Raw genomic sequence first — 17,861 nt, forward strand, 5'->3', positions numbered from 1 at the left:
TGCACAACACCCCTGCCCTTTAGAACAATGTGACAGAAGTCTAGAAGTTAAAAAAAGCTAAGAGCTGTCATTGGCATTTTTCCATTAAACCAGTTTGGAGGCATTGTGAAATCACTCTGGTTATGCCCTGAAGGGGAAATGTTTATAATTTGTATGTTTTTTGTTTTTCTTGTAAAAATGTAATAGTACATTAATTTTAAGTAGTATAATTTTCTAAATAATCTGGTGGTGCAACAATGCCTAAAAGTTTTACATGTTAATAAGTGTAATTAACAGTCATTTCTGAATTCACTATTCATTGTGCCACTGTGCAGCTAAGGAATCTATATTAGCATATCCAAGCATAGATTTTAGCATCAGTTACTGTTGTTTACTTGGTATTTTTCTTTACATTTTTGTTGTGTCTTAAATTTTATTAAATAAATGATTTAATATTGAACAGTAAATGTGTCAAACATATACGTAGAAAAACATAATACTTGATGGAAATGTATTCTTAATGTCATGTTGGCAAGTATGAATAAAAGTACAGGTAGGCAATATTTTATACTAAAAAAAAAAGCCAGAAGCAGGATGAAATTCAAATCAAATGGTAATGACTTAAACAAAGTGACCTCAGAAGGTATAGTTTGCAAGATGAAGGTGAGGGTTAATATATTGTGTACAATCAGTAATCAGGAAACTGTAAACATGAGATTGCCCCTGATGACTAAGTTGCAGTGCATGGTCATGTTTGTGATGTTCTCTGGGAATTAAAGTTTAATGCCGATTCAGATATGACAGTTTATTAATTGCACAAGCTACTTTATTTCATCTTTCTGGAATATTAGTACTTGGAGCCAAACAAAAACTAGAAAAGTACAACATTGAAAAGTGACACAATCACAAAAATACATTTTAAGATGTAAGATTTAAGATTATTTCAATTTAAATCAATCATATGACACAAAGGCAACATGGAAATCCATAATGTAATACAAATGTATACAAGTATTATCGGCTTTCTTTTAACTGTGATGCCAGCTGTAATTTATTTTGGACACACTACATAATCTAAGACTAATTAATAACAATTAACAAATGATTTGAATATAAAATATTATAATTGCTGAAAGTTGTCGTCAAGGAGGTATTTAATATTTATTTCTGGTCACGTGCTATCACCGTTTCCATGACGGGGATAGCTGTCAGGAATGCACATTTTCTGGTTTCATGGCAATATGCCAAACAGTATTTTCTTTCTTTTTTTTTTTCTTTTTTTACTTTAAAAGAGAGATCAAATGAGACCACTGAGTGATAACAGGAAGTAATCTTGGCAATTTCAGATGTAACAATACTTTTTTAACAAAACTGTTAAAAGTATGTTATTCTTTTAATAAATAAATAAATTAGTTTTTTGATGAATAATAGTGGTATTAAAAGAAAAACCAACTTCAGAATACATAAAAAATATGAATGAATGTCTATACTAGTTCTTGAAAAGTCTTTGTCATATCCCTGATGGTGGTATTTTAGAAATTTTTTTTTACCGTGTTTTGTACTGTAGTATATGTGTCAAATGTATTTATAAACAGAGACTATGTGTGAAGATTGACATTTTCTAGTTTAAGGTGTTTCTATATGTTGGAAGTGTTTCAATTCCAGCTTGTGATTCAGAGCCAAATGTTTGCAGTGATTGTGCATGAATACATTTTGTTGTTAAACGAAACTCATTAAAAAAACATAGTACGTGGGATGTGTTAAAACACATGTCACTAGTTAAGCCTGTCACAAAGACCTATTTGATAAAGGAAGACCATAAACGTTTTCACCAAAACCAGTTTTGAGGTATTGTGTAATAAATACTTTAACATGATGAGTGTAGAGTGCAATACAAATGCAGTTTATTTGAAATAAAGTACTAGTAAATTAGTAGTAAGATCCATATAGGGAATGGATTCATAAAGCATAAAGAGAAAAAAATTATTTTATATATATATATATATATATATATATATATATATATATATATATATATATATATATATATATATATATATATATATACACAGTTAATAATCCAAACAGTGAGATTATTATGAAGGTTCAAAGTATAAAGAATTCATGAGTCACAAGCTATTCTAATGCGGCACACCTAAGGCAAGCCCATGTCCTAACAAAGTTCTTTCAAGCACACTGTAACCTGTAAATGAAAGAACAAAAACATTGGTGTCAAGTACCATATGAATAACAATATTCAAATTGAACACACAATGTGTTCTATAAAAATACAAATACTGAAAGGAATAAGAGATGCTCTTCGTTTAGATAGTTTGACACAATGGCCATTTATTACAGTAACCAATTTAGCCAAACCAGGGATTTTTAAGAAGGCAACAGAAAAAAATGTGAGCACAAGTGTTTTGCTTTCATTTGAAGAGTCGCCAGAATAAATATCAATGTTTGTGAAGTAAACAAAAAAGGCCTCTGCTGAAGCTATGTTTGCTAGCTGATGTGCTGCAAACCTGCTACTGAGCTAGTTACTTATTTAGCTTTTGTAGTAATGCAAGTACACCAACCCAGCCATTATGGATGCACAAGCCAGTGCACTCTTAGTGCCGGTCCCAAGCCCGGGTAAATAGGGAGGGTTGCGTTAGGAAGGGCATCCAGCGTAAAACATGTGCCAAATCAAATATGCGGATCACAAATGAGAATTTCATACCGGATCGGACGAGGCCCGGGTTAACAACGACCGCCACAGGTATCGTTAGCCGACAGGGTACCGGTGGAAATTGGGCTACTGTTGGCCGAAGGAGGAGAAGAAGAGGAGGAAGATGTCTACGGAGACGGCAGGGAAAGGAGCAGTGTAGGAGAGTGGAGGTTCGGGTTGGTACTTTAAATGTTGGTACTATGACGGGTAAAGGGAGAGAGGTAGCTGATATGATGGAGAGGAGAAGGGTAGATCTGTTGTGTGTTCAGGAGACCAAGTGGAAAGGGAGTAAGGCCAGGAACATTGGAGGTGGGTTTAAACTGTTTTATCATGGTGTGGATGGAAAGAGAAATGGTGTAGGGGTGATTATGACATTATAAGAGTGTAGTGGAGGTGAAGAGAGTTTCTGATAGGGTGATGATCGTGAAGGTGGAAGTTGAAGGGATGATGATAAATGTCATCAGTGCCTATGCTCCCCAAGTTGGCTGTGAGATGGAGGAGAAGGAAAAATTCTGGAGTGAATTAGATGAAGTGGTAGATGGTGTACCTAGGAAAGAACGATTGGTGATTGGGGCAGACTTTAATGGGCATGTAGGTGAAGGGAACAGAGGTGATGAGGAGGTGATGGGTAGGTATGGTTTTAAGGAGAGGAATGTGGAAGGGCAAATGGTGGTAGATTTTGCTAAAAGGATGGAAATGGCAGTGGTGAACACTTATTTTAAGAAGAAGGAGGATCATAGGGTAACGTATAAGAGTGGAGGAAGGTGCACACAGGTGGACTATGTGCTATGCAGGAGATGCAACCTGAAGGAGATTGGAGACTGTAAGGTGTTGGCAGGGGACAGTGTAGCTAGACAGCATCGGATGGTGGTCTGTAGGATGGTTTTGGAGGCAAAGAAGAAGAGGAGGAGAGTGAGGACTGAAAGAAGAATAAGATGGTGAAAACTTAAGGAGGAAGAGTGTAGTGTGAGGTTCAGGGAAGAGGTCAGACAGAGGCTCGGTGGTGTTGAAGAGGTGTTGGATGATTGGGCAACTACTGCAGGAGTGATGAGGGAGGCAGCTAGAAAAGTACTTGGTGTGACATCTGGAAATAGAAAGCAAGACAAGGAGACGTGGTGGTGGAATGAGGAAGTGCAGGAGAGCATAAGGAGAAAGAGGTTGGCAAAACAGAAGTGGAAAAGACAGAGTGATGAGAAAAGTAGGCAGGAGTACAAGGAGATGCGGCAGCAGGCAAAGAGGGATGTGGCGAAAGCCAAGGAAAAGGCATATGAGGAGCTGTATGAGAGGTTGGACACTAAGGAAGGAGAAAAGGATTTATACCGATTGGCCAGGCAGAGGGACCGAGCTGGGAAGGATGTACTGCAAGTTAGAGCAGTAAAGGATGGAGAGGGAAATGTCTTGGCTAGTGAGGAGAGTGTGTTGAGAAGGTGGAGGGAGTATTTTGAGCAGCTGATGAATGAGGAAAATCAGAGCGAGAGAAGGTTGGACGATGTGGAGTTGGTGAAGCAGGATGTAGATAGGATTAGTAAGGAGGAAGTAAGAGCAGCGATTAAGAGGATGAAGAGTGGAAAGTCGGTTGGATCAGATGACATACCGGTAGAAGCGTGGAGATGTTTAGGAGAGATGGCAGTGGAGTTTTTGACCAGGTTGTTTAACAGGATTTTCGAAGGTGAGAAGATGCCTGAGGAATGTAGAAGAAGTGTGCTGGTACCGATCTTCAAGCATAAAGGAGATATGCAGTCTTGCAGTAACTACAGGGGAATTAAGTTGATCAGTCACACCATGAAGTTATGGGAAAGAGTAGTGGAAGCCAGGCTGAGAGAAGAGGTGACAATCTGTGAGCAACAGTATGGTTTCATGCAGTGGAAGAGCACCACAGATGCCTTATTTGCTTTGAGGATGTTGATGGAGAAGTATAGAGAAGGACAGAAGGAATTGCATTGTGTATTTGTGGATTTAGAGAAAGCGTACGACAGAGTGCCAAGAGAGGAGTTGTGGTATTGTATGAGGAAGTCAGGCGTGTCAGAGAAGTATGTGAGGGTGGTGCAGGACATGTATGAGGACAGTGTGACGGCAGTGAAGTGTGCAGTAGGTACGACAGACTGGTTCAGGGTGAAGGTTGGACTGCATCAAGGATCGGCCCTGAGCCCTTTCCTGTTTGCAGTGGTGATGGACAGGTTGACGGACGAGGTCAGACAGGAGTCTCCCTGGACTATGATGTTTGCAGATGATATTGTCATTTGTGGTGAGAGTAGGGAGCAGGTTGAGAAGAGCCTGGAGAGGTGGAGATATGCGTTGGAGAGAAGGGGAATGAGAGTCAGTAGGAGTAAGGCAGAGTACATGTGTGTGAATGAGAGGGAGGGCAGTGGAGTGATGCGGTTGCAGGGAGAAGAGCTGGAAAAGGTGGAGGAGTTCAGGTACCTGGGGTCAACAGTGCAAAGTAATAGAGAGTGTTAGGGAAGTAAAGAAAAGAGTGCAGGCAGGGTGGAGTGGGTGGAGAAGAGTAACAGGAGTGATTTGTAATAGTAGGGTATCTGCAAGAATGAAAGGGAAAGTTTATAGGACTGTGGTGAGACCTGCGATGTTGTATGGATTAGAGACAGTGGCATTGAGTAAAAGACAGGAGATGGAGCTGGAGGTGGCAGAGCTGAAGATGTTAAGGTTTTCGTTGGGAGTGACGAGGATGGACAAGATTAGAAATGAGTTTATTAGAGGGACAGCGCATGTAGGATGTTTTGGTGACAAGGTGAGGGAGGCGAGATTGAGATGGTTGGGACATGTGCAAAGGAGGGACATGAATTATATTGGTAGAAGAATGCTGAGGATGGAGCCACCAGGAAGGAGGAAAAGAGGAAGGCCAAGGAGGAGGTTCATGGATGTGGTGAGGGAAGACATGCAAGTAGTTGGTGTGAAAGAGGCAGATGTAGAGGACAGGGTGGTATGGAGACGGATGATCCGCTGTGGCGACCCCTAATGGGAGCAGCTGAAAGAAGAAGAAGAAGAAGTAATGCAAGTACACTGTCATTGATGCATTGATTGTACATACCATATTTTCCGGACTATAAGCCGCTACTTTTTTCCCACGCTTTGAACCCCGCTGCTTAAACAATGAAGCGGCTAATTTATGGATTTTTCCTGGGTTTTTCTTGGTTTCACAAGCTTCAAGTCAAAAAACTGAGCGCCATAACATTAAAACAATGAAATTGCTGAACGGTTTAAGGTGAACCAAAGAAATTATTTATATTAAATCAGGCACACTCCCAATGAATCGGGCCGCACCACATCATAAATATGGATGAGGTTCTTCTGACGTTTGACCTGCCTCTCACTCAGACTGTCAACAGGAAAAGCTAATCATCAACCGTGCATGAAAAAAACGCACTTCACCTGTGTGAAACGCACAAAAGCAGGCACTTTCGTTAAAGCCTGTGTAAAGTTAATTTGATTCAGTGTAGGCACCTGCGGCTTAAAGACAGGTGCGGCATATTTATGTTCAAAATAAAAAAAAATTTAAAATTCAGAGGGTGCGGCTTATATTTGGATGCGCCTAATAGTCTGGAAATTACGGTAGTATTTATTTTTTTAATTGTGGCCACAAATCTCTCTCTCTCTCTCTCTCTCTCTCTCTCTCTCTCTCTCATATATATATATATATATATATATATATATATATATATATATATATATATATATATATATATATATATATATATATATACATATATATATATATATATATATATATATATATATATATATATATATATATATATATATATATATATATATATATATATATATAGCTAGCTACCTGTAAAGCTTCTTTGAGCCATGAGTTTCTTGAGATTTTTGTGGCTACAAAATGCTTGTAGTAAGCAATGTCTGAGGGATATAAGAATAAAATAAATTTCTTAAAAGAGCAACATAAATCACAATTAGATATTTTTTTTTCTACAGGAATCTGGCTAAACAGGGCTAAACCAACCAAACAGACAAAAAACAGACCTTTTTTTGAGTAATACAATATATGGTCACAGAAAGCTAAGGAACCTGAATGACACAAATACATACATACAAGTTTTTAACCATTAGACTGTAAATTTTCAAAGTTTAATCTTTTGACAAATAATTTTTATATTATTGCCTCAGTGCCATTGAATTCAATTTAATAAATTTTTATTTGTATAGCGCTTTTAACAATGGATATTGTCTCAAAGCAGCTGTTCATAGATAATGCCTTAATAGATTAAACTTTACAAGTGTAAGTTTGTCCCTAAAGAGCAAGCCGGTAGTAACTGGGGCTAGGAAAAACTCTCTGAGATGGCATAAGGAAGAAACCTTGAGAGAAACCAGACCAAAGAGAGAACCAATTCTCATCTGGGTGGCACTGGATGTCAACAATGTTGAGGTGTGCAGTGATGGTGATCAAATGCAAGCTGTAGTCCTGAGTCAGTGTAGCAGACTGTTGACATTAAGTACAGTCCAAATCCATCCTTAAAGCACCTGTGTTACTCTGCAATTTCATGGATCCCCAGGCAGTTGATGAGAAACTTTCCCCAGATGCACAGAGTGGTACAGAGTCCAGAACACTAATTGGAAGGCTGTTCCATCACTGTGGCACTTTTATAAGAGAAAGATCTGCCCCCTGCTGTAGTCTTCATTATTTGAGGTACCAAATAGCCTGAACCTTTTAATCCAAGTAGGCTTGGGGATAATAATGGTAGTTCACTCAGACACTGTGGTGTGAGTCCGTTAAGTGCTTTATACGTCAGTAGTCGTATGTTATAATCAATACAAGGTTTGATGGGGAGCCAATGTGGACTTATTAAAACAGGGCTGATGTGGTCATATTTTCTAGTAAGTAAGGATCTAGTAAGGACCCTTGCTGCTGCATTCTGGACTAACTGAAGTTTATTTATGTACTTACTCGAACACCAAGACTGTAAAGCATTACAGTAGTCTAATTTATATGTAACATCATATTTTAAATTTTAGCAATATTTTTAAGGTGAAAGAAGGCTATCCTGGTAATGTTATTCACATTGTATGCTTTTTATGCTTTAGTTAAATAATAGATTGAGTTAGAAATTATCTTTGACTTGAGCCTCTAAGCGTAATGTGCCTAGCCCAAAAGATCTAAAAACCTTTTTAAAGAATACTCCAAAGAATGTCTATCCAAATGGTATGCCTGCTTGCTAAACCTGTTTGCTAGTTAGTTGGCATTTCAGTCAGTATTTGAATTCTTTGTTAAAAAAAAAAAAAAAACACTTGTCTTTCTACTGTATTTCTGATGAAAAAATATTTTATTCTTTTCCTTGTTCATGAGATCCACTTTTCTCAACCATGCTTCAACCATCAGTTCATGGTCAGTTGATTGTAAAGAATGAGTGGAATTCATGCAGGCCTTATTTTATCATCACACATCACTAGAAACATCACTGATATCTCACTGACAGGAGTAGCTAAAAGTAACCAAATCTAAATTCTATGCATCATGGACATCTCTTTGATGAAGGCTTCTTGTTGCAGTCAAACATGAGAAAAAAAAGAGTTGTTGGGGTTTTTTTTTCACAGTAATGACAGATATGGTTAACGTACACAGAGGAATGTAAACAAGATCTTTTTGAAGCAAAAAATACATTATATCACCAAAAGTTTGTGGACAACTGTAGTGCTTGTTAAATCTAAAACAGGTTTTCATCCATTTTTTGTTGATTGTAGTAACCAACATACATTTGTAAAAGCTTTTCATTACAAATCAGTGTATGACTGTAGGGATTTTTGTTCATTTACCCAAAAAAATATTATTGAGATAGGGCACTGATGTTAGGTAAAGAAGACTGGGGTGCAGTCTGTGTTCCAATGAATGCCAAAAGTGTCTCTAGGTTACGTATATAACCCTGGTTTCCTGAGGGAATGAGACAACGCTTTGGGAACGCTTCTGTGATGTCCATGTTCTATATCACGTGTGCAATTAGTCCAATGAAAAGCGCAGCGTCACTGGCGGGGTAACGCCGCAACCAGAAAGTTATAAAACGCACATGGAGTAAAACTGGTGCTAGCTTCTGGAAGGTAAAGGAAGCGCTGAAGAAATGCAGACAGTGTGGCATGGAGATGCAGAATCTTGTACCCTCAGGGAACCAGGGTTGCATACCTATCCTAGAGACTTTACCTTTTAGGAACACGAGCTCCACTCATGCCAGACTAGACACAGCTAGGTCAAAGGATTAAGGTGCCAGGAGTGGCACTAAAGTTAAGGCTAAAAACCGGTCAGCGGGGTGGACCAGCCCGGAGCGTTGCAGATGTCTTGGAGAGAAAATCCAAGGGGGCATGGTACATGGCAATAGCGGACACGTAGACTTTTAGGGTGGAAGGAGCCAACCCTTTGGCAAACTGTTCTTAAAGGAATTCCAGCACTGAACCAACCTGGCAGTTAGCTGGATTTAATTGCCATGAACAAGTGTCTTGCTCTCTGGATTGGAGAGCAGGGGCCCTACTGTGCCCCAGCCTGAGAGAGAAGATCCCTCCTTAGAGTAATCTCAAGGGTGTTCGAGAAGGGCTACCAGGTCCACATACCATGGCCCGCCTGGCCACCGGAGGACCACTGCAAGAAGACAGACTCCGTCCCGGTGAACTCTCTATAGAACTGATTGATTGATGTAGGAACCACTGAGGTGTTGTCCATATAGTAGCCCTTGAGATCAGAAAGGAAATGCTTCAAAGCTTGAAGCACCGCCAGCATCACTAGGCAATTGATTTGCCATGTGTGATGGGGCCTACCCCTGAGACCTTGTGCGGAGTGGCCATTCATGACTGCTGCCCAGCCTGTGAGGGCTGCATCTGTCATAAGTGTTAGAACTCTCAGCACTTGGCCTGAGACAGGAACCCGGGATCTCTCCACACATCTGAGGCACGTTAGAACTCGCCGCGTGACCTTGATTGTATGGAGTGGATTGCCTCTTCGAGAGAACCCTTGGGCTCTGAGCCACCACTGGAGAGGTCTCATGTAAAGGAGACCAAGTGGAATCCCTTTGGACGCTGCTGCCCTCAGATCCAGCAGATTTAAAGCTGGCCTTTCTTTACTCTCTCAATGGCCGTAGGGATGGATTCGACACAAGCGGGGACCTGTGCCCGCATAACGGTCAAATCCGATACTAAGCCTAGTAGGTGGTTCTCAGTAATGGAGAAAGCACACTCTTTTTGGCATTCAGCCTTAACCCCAGCTCCCTCATGTTGGCAAGAATGACATCTTGAGGCCGGACTGCCAGCTGCTCTGATTGAGCCAGTATCAATCAAACGTCGATATAATCTAGAATGCGGACACCCTGAAGTCTCGGGGTCAGTGCCGCATCCGCACTTTGTAAAGGTGCAGGGTGAGAGCGCAAGACGAAATGGAAGGACCCGGCATTGGTAAGCTTCGACCCCAAAAGCAAACCTCAGGACCTTACTATGTTTCATGAGCCTGCTCGGGTGGGGCAGACCTGTTGAAACAGGGTGGACGAGACTCTCAGGACCCGTCAAGACACATCTGGCAGATTGCTAGATTGCCCGATAAGGGAATCAGAGCCAGAGCTATGCCCTGATGCAGCTCTACGGGCCTTCTGAGAGGCAGCAAACCCTCCAAGTCTGCTGCGGTACCAGGTGGAAACGTGAAGGGCTTTTGCTGGAGTTGGCCATGCCCTGAATCATTGAGTGTGGCAGGGTTAACAGACCAGCTCGCTAGAAGGATGTATTTATAATTTTAAAAGTATCCTTCAGATCCTTCCAATCTATCGTGACAAACCAGTCCTTGGACCTGATTGGGAAAGTGAGTGGTTTAGCTGGCATAGATCAGTATAGTACCATCCATCCAATTTGGGAGCTATGAAGTAGTAGAACCCGGGCTCTCTGTCTGATGGAGGGATCACCTTGTAGTCTCCTTCCTCAAGAGACTTTCTACTTCTTGTTCCATTAACAGAGCCTGCCAGGGTGGGGCACACCCCGTTAACAGGGTTAGGGCAGGGATAACAGACCAGCTCCCTGAGGGCTCCAGGGTGGGGCGGGCACTGTATACTGAGGTGCACGGTGCCCCTTCCCTGGGGAGTCCCCAGGGTCAGTGTTTGGTGGCCAGGTTTTTTAGGGATGACGCAGCACCTGGGGAGAGGTAGCTAGCCAGCTTCTCTACAACCCAGTGGATCGTCCCATAAACACACTTTTTTTTAAAGGGGTGGGCCGAATTAGGCTTCCCCCAGTACCTGGACACCTTGGTGAAGGTAAAAAAAAAAGAAGGGGCAGACCCCAGGCAGTGACACGGGTTGCAGAAAGCGCTCATCAAGCTTACTGTATTGGTGAGCCTGCTGCTTACTGGCCAGCCATTTATTTATTTATTTATTTATTTATTTATTTTTGTTATATATTTCAAGCATGGTTCGGCATGGGTCACTACCGCTAATAGCTCCTTAAAGGGGACTGGGTGAGGGGTTGTCTCTGAGGCCTTGCAGAGCTCTATTTACTGAAGGTAGGGTTGCCCTCATTTCTGATTTCCACATTTTACAAAAACCTAGAATTTCTATGCACTGTCAAGCAATATTCTTCACCCTGTGTCAGTTCCACCTGTGGTATTGCTCCGTTTGAAAAATAGTAGGCTATACCCAAACGATGCCACTGATCCATAGAAAGACAATGAGAAGTTAATTCTCCTTCTGTTTTGCTTTGTCAGTGCTGTAGTATGCGCACTGGATCAGGACATTGCATGCACATCTTGGCAGCGAATTCCCAGTACCTGCTCAGAAAAATCTTATTGTGCCCAAGTTTTTGTTACCTAAAAACCAACGTCAAACTGACAATCTAATATTGCAGATGAGTTATTTAATTCTGAACCAAGTGCAATCCGGTCCCAAGACCGGGTAAATGGGGAGGTTTGTGTTGGGAAGGCCATCCAGCATTAAACATATGCCACATCAATTATGTGGATCATGAATCAGACTTTCATACTAGATCGGTCAAGGGCCTGGGCTACCAAAGAACGCCACAGGTATTGTTCGCAAACAAGGTACCGGTGAAAATTGGGCTACTGTTGGCTGAAGGAGGAGAAAGAGAGAAGGAAGACGTCTACAGAGACAGCAGGGAAAGGAAAAGTGAAGCAGAGTGAAGGTTAGGGTTGGTACTTTAAATGTTGTTACTATGACTGGTAAAGGGAAAGAGGGAGCTGATATGATGGAAAGGAAAAAGGTAGATATGTTGTGTGTTCAGGAGAATGAGTGGAAAGGGAGTATGGCCAGGAACATTAGGGGTGGCTTTAAACTGTTCTACGATGGTGTGGATGAAAAGAGAAATGGTGTAGGGGTGATTTTGAAAGAAGAGTTTAGTAAGAGTGTAGTGGAGGTAAAGAGAGTTTCTGATAGGGTTAAAAATGTGAAGCTGAAAGTTGAAGGGGTGATAATCAAAGTCATCAGTGCCTATGCTCCACAAGTGGGTTGCGAGATGGAGGAGAAGGAAAAATTCTGGAGTGTGTTCGATAAAGTGGTGGATAGTGTACCTAAGAAAGAGCGATTGGTGATTGGGGAAGACTTCAATGGCCATGTTGGTGTAGGCAACAAAGGTGATGAGGAGGTGATGGGTAGGTATGGCCATAAGGAGAGGAATGTAGAAGGGCAGATGGTGGTAGATTTTGCTAAAAGGATGGAAATGGCAGTGGTGAATAATTATTTTAAGAAGAAGGCGGATATATAGGGTGACATATAGGAGTGGAGGAAGGTGCACACAGGTGGACTATGTGAGATGCAACCTGAATGAGATTGGAGACTGTAAGGTGTTGGCAGGGGACAGTGTAGCTAGACAGCATCAGATGGTGGTCTATAGGATGGATTTGGAGGAGAAGAAGAGGAGGAGAGTTGGGACTGAAAGAAGAATAAGATGGTGGAAACTGAAGGAGGAAGACTGTAGCGTATGGCTCAGGGAAGAGGTCAGACAGGGGCTCTGTGGTGGTGAAGAGGTGCAACTTACTTCAGAAGTGATAAGGGAGACAGCTAGAAAGGTACCTGGTGTGACATCTGGAAATAGAAAAGAAGACAAAGAGACGTGGTGGTGGAATGTGAAAGTGCAGAAGAGCATTAGGAGAATGAGGTTGGCAAAACAGAATTGGAATCGACAGTGATATGAAAAGTAGGCAGGAGTGGGCAGGACACTAAGGAAGGAAAAATCATACCGATTGGCCAGGCAGAGGGACCGAGCTGGGAAGGGTGTGCTGCAAGTTAGAGCAATAAAGGATGGAGATGGAAATGTGTTGACTAGTGAGGGGAGTATTTTGAGCAGCTGATGAATGAGGAAAATGAGAGAGAGAGAGAAGGTTGGATGATGTGGAGATGGTGAAGCAGGAAGTGGATAGGATTAGTAAGAAGGAAGTGAGAGCAGCGATTAAGAGGATAAAGAGTAAAAAGTCAGTTGAACCAGATGACATAGCAGTAGAAGCATAGAGATGTTTAGAAGAGATTGCAGTGGAGTTTTTAACAAGATTGTCTAACAAGATTTTGGAAGGTGAGAGGATGCCTGAGGAATGGAGAAGGAGTGTGCTGGTACCAATTTTTAAGAATAAGATAGATGTGCAGACCTGCAGTAACTACAGGAAAATAAAGTTGCCCAGTCACATCATTATCTTATGGGTAAGAGTAGTGGAAGCCAGGCTGAGGGAAAAGGTGACCATCTGTGAGCAACAGCATGGTTTCATGCTGAGGAAGAGCACCACAGATGCATTATTTGTTTTGAGAATGTTGATGAAGAAGTATAGAGAAGGTCAGAAAATTTTGCATTGTGTGGATTTAGAAAAAGTGTACAACAGGGTGCCGAAAGAGGGGTTGTGGTATTGTATGAGGAAGTCAGTTGTGTCAGAAAATTTATGTGAGGGTTGTGCAGGACATGTATGAGGACAGTGTGTCACCAGTAAAATGTGCAGTAGGAACGACAGACTGGTTCAAGGTGGAGGTTGGACTGCATCAAGGATCGGCTCTAAACCATTTCCTGTTTGCAGTGGTGACAGACGATGTCAGACAGGAGTCTCCCTGGACTATGATGTTTGCAGATGATATTTGCAGATGATATTGTGATTTGTGGTGAGAGTAGGGAGCAGGTTGAGAAGAGCCTGGAGAGGTGGAGGTATGCACTGGAGAGAAAGGTAATGAAAGTCAGTAAAAGTAAGACACAGTACATGTGTGTGAATAAGCGAGAGGACAGTGAAGTGGTGCAGTTGCAGGGAGAAGAGTTGGTGAAGGTGGAGGAGTTTGGGCACCTAGAGTCACCAGTGCAATGCAATGGAGAGTGTTTTAGAGAAGTGAAGAAAAGTGTGCAGGCAGGGAGTGGTGGAGAAGAGTGGCATGAGTGATTTGTGAGAGAAGGATATCTGCAAGAGTGAAAGGGAAAGTTTATAGGACTGTGGTGATTAAAAGACAGGAGGAGGAGCTGGAGGTAGCAGAGCTAAAGATGTTGAGGTTTTCGTTGGGAGTGAGGAGGATGGACAGGATTAGAAATTAGTTTATTAGAGAGACCACATGTAGGACGTTTTGGAGACAAGGTGAGGGAGGCGAGATTGAGATGGTTTGGAAATGTGCAGAAGAGGGATATAGGCTATATCGATAGAAGAATGCTGAGGATGGAACCACCAGGAAGGATGAAAAGAGGAAGACCAAAGCGGAGGTTTATGGATGTGGTTAGGGAAGACATGCAAGTAGTTGGTTTCAAATCGGCAAATGTAGAGGACAAGGGGGTATGGAAATGGATGTTCCATTGTGGCGTTCCTCTAATGGGAGAAGCCGAAAGAAGAAGAAGAACAAGAAGAAGAAGAAGAGTAAGAAGAAGAAGAGTTCTTTAATTCAGGTTACAACATTTTCCCCAAACTCCTTTTCCTAGCAAACACTGCAACCTGCTATCATGGTTACCCTAGATTACATTCCCCAGAGTTCTTACATGTTACCTAACTCACAGTCACTGGGCTTCTGATTAGTGTCTTTTAGTCAAAAGAAAATTGTGAATTAACACGATTTTTTTAGTTAAGGTTGTGGTGTCAGGACAGGTTTTTGTATTTATGTATTTATTTAATGGTAGCCAGAAACAGAATGTTTTTCTGAAATCTAGTTGACTAAAAATATATTATTAAATTGTATTGAACATTTTTCCCCAAAATATATATAAAAAAGTAATATAATACAGATACTTGACAAATGTACTTAGGTAAAGAAATGACATAAAAAAAACTTCCTAACCTTACCTGCCTATTATTTGCAAATAATGCCTGGCCTGAATGAGCTGCAAACAATTGAGCTGTCTCGGACACACCTAAAAGCTTGTAACATGCATTGAAAAGATTTTCTCAACATTTCTTTGATATAGACTTTGTGTGTCTAAAGTTGGAACCACATAAACTAGTTCCATAGAAAGATACATGTGAACAAAAAACAAAATTACAATAGTTTTAGTGACATGCCTTAAGGAGATAATCTTAGAACAATGTCACTGCTTTCTGCTGTAAACACAGCATTATACTTTGGATGCATATTGTACATACATTTTGCTGGCACTTACATTATATGTTAAACACCATGAGACAGAAGAGATCATTTGCACATATTCAGCACACCAAGTTCAAAGCAAATATTTATCTCCTTGTATCATTCATTATTAATACAGTAGGAAAGACACAAATTCCTTGAAACATTTTAGCACTATTACAGACAGCATGTTGTATTTAGAATTGGTTACTTAGTTGAGAAGAATTTCCTTAAAAAAAAAAATCATCATATTTCATTAGCAGGCAATTTTAAATGCATGCAGTTCACGCCTTCAAAAATGTCTGATTTTTTTTACTGTAAGGAATCTGTGTGCATAATGTAGCTATGAGACACTACACTGTAAGAAAAGATACACCATATCTGCTCAATAAAAATGAGGCAACAGATTACAAGCAATATTATTAATTAAATTTCACAAGGTTTGGTATTGAGTAAATATTAATTAAATGAGACCCTTAATAGTTATCCATTTAATATAAGTAGACTTGAATAGAAAACAGAACAGAATTAATTATAACCTAAACAAAAATATTGAGTAGATTTGAAAAAGATAAACTCCCTAATGTGTAAATAGTACTAATAAAGATTAATTTAATTCTACATATCATAATTGAGTAATCATCTACATTAATTTGCACATTGATTTGAATTTAATCAATGCAATTAATTAAATCTAAATATTCCTTTTTAATTAATGATATAGCCCAGAAAGTACAGAACTTAAATACTCAAAAAAGAATTTTATTAACAATTTTATTCACTTTTGTGCTTTAGACAAATTATAGCACATCATTGTACACTGCAACCACAGTCTCATTTCAAGCCAGACTTTGGATCTTGCATTTCAAACCAGACATTTGAAAAGGACAGAATGCTGACTTTAAACTATTTTGTAAAATAAACCTGATTCCATGCTTTCTTACCTCACTTAGCCACGAAATTAGGTCAATAATGATATAAAAGAAAAATCCTCCAGAGGTGCATGTACCAAAACAAAAGCAGAAAAGTGTCATTTGTACGGAGTAAAAAACATTTCGTACTTTGAACTAGAAATTTCACCGACATTCGTGGGATAAGAGTCCAAATCAGTGCTAACTTACAAACTTTCAGTGGCACTTTCAGATTTTACATTATTTACTTACTTTCCTACTTCTTTAACCATATATGCTTTGTGTGTGTGTGTGTGTGTGTGTGTGTGTGTGTGTGTGTGTGTGTGTGTGTGTGTGTGTGTGTGCATATCTGTGGTATATCATTAACCATATGTCAGCAACGTTTATTTGAGAGGCAGTTTCTCACAGTACTGTTTGACATTTGTGGGTGTGAACTGTATATACAGTATACAATAATGTATGGCAACAACAATAGTTTACATTCGGTCAAGCAGAATAACAAATAACTTTCCATAAAGAGATAAACAAAACACTAAAACACAAAAGATTACTGTAAACTAGGACTTGTACTATTAGATATACAGTAAGGACACATGAACAAAAATTACTAGTTACATAAACCAAATCAGAAATTATGTTCAACACAAAACAATTTTATTTTACACTTATGACTGATCCATTCTAAAATAATGAAAGCTTATTCTGAGTATATTCTTATTCTGCTTAAACCTTTTTTTTGTAATTGTTTATATATTTTTTGAAGGCAAGACACTACAGGTGAATATCAGGTTTCAAAGCTACAAATATCACAGTACTATTATTTTTAATATAGGACCTTTTTAAATATTTACATTTATTTATTTTATATACAGTGCATTGCAGTGCATTACATCCCCCCGCCCCCCGAGTCAATACTTTGTCAAACCACCTTTTGCTGTAATTACAGATGCGAGTCTTTTTCGGTATGTCTACCAGACTTTGCACAAAAACTTCTTCCTTGCAAAACAGTAATTGCTGTGAACAGCAATTTTCAAGTTTTTCCAAAGATTCTCATTAGGATTTAGTTCTGGACTTTGACTGGGCCATTCTAACACATGACTATGCTGTGATTTTAACCATTCCATTGTAGCTCTGGTTGTATGTTTAGGGCCATTGTCCTGCTGGAAGGTGAACCTCCGCTCCAGTCTCCTAGGTTTCTGCTGCACATAGCGTTTTGCATGTAGACCAAAAATTTTTATTTTGGTCTCATCTGACCACAGCACCTTCTTCCACATGTTTGCTGTGTCCCCTACATTGCTTGTGGAAAACTGAAACGGGACTTTTTATAATTTTTTGTCAACAATGTCTTTCTTCTTACCATTCTTCCATAATCGCCAGATTGGTTGAGTGCACGACTAGTTGTCCTGTAACAGACACTGCCACCTGAGCTGTGGATCTCTGCAGCTCCTCCAGAGTTACCATGGGCCTTCTGGCTGCTTCTTGTATCAATGCTCTCCTTAACTGGCCTGTCAGTTTGGGTAGACGGCCATGTCTTGGTAAGTTAGCAGTTGTGCCATACTCTTCCCCTTTTCAGGTGTATTAAACAGTGCTCTGTGAGATGTTCAAAGCTTGGGATATGTTTTTATAACCTAACCCTGCTTTAAACTTGTCCACAACTTTATCCCTGACCTGTCTGGTGTGTTCTTTAGTCTTTATGATGCAGTTTGCTTACTCACGTTCACTAAAAAACCTCTGAGGCGTTTA

The sequence above is a fragment of the Silurus aristotelis genome, assembly GCF_946808225.1.
Source record: "Silurus aristotelis genome assembly, chromosome: 27".
In the NCBI taxonomy this organism is placed as follows: domain Eukaryota; kingdom Metazoa; phylum Chordata; class Actinopteri; order Siluriformes; family Siluridae; genus Silurus; species Silurus aristotelis.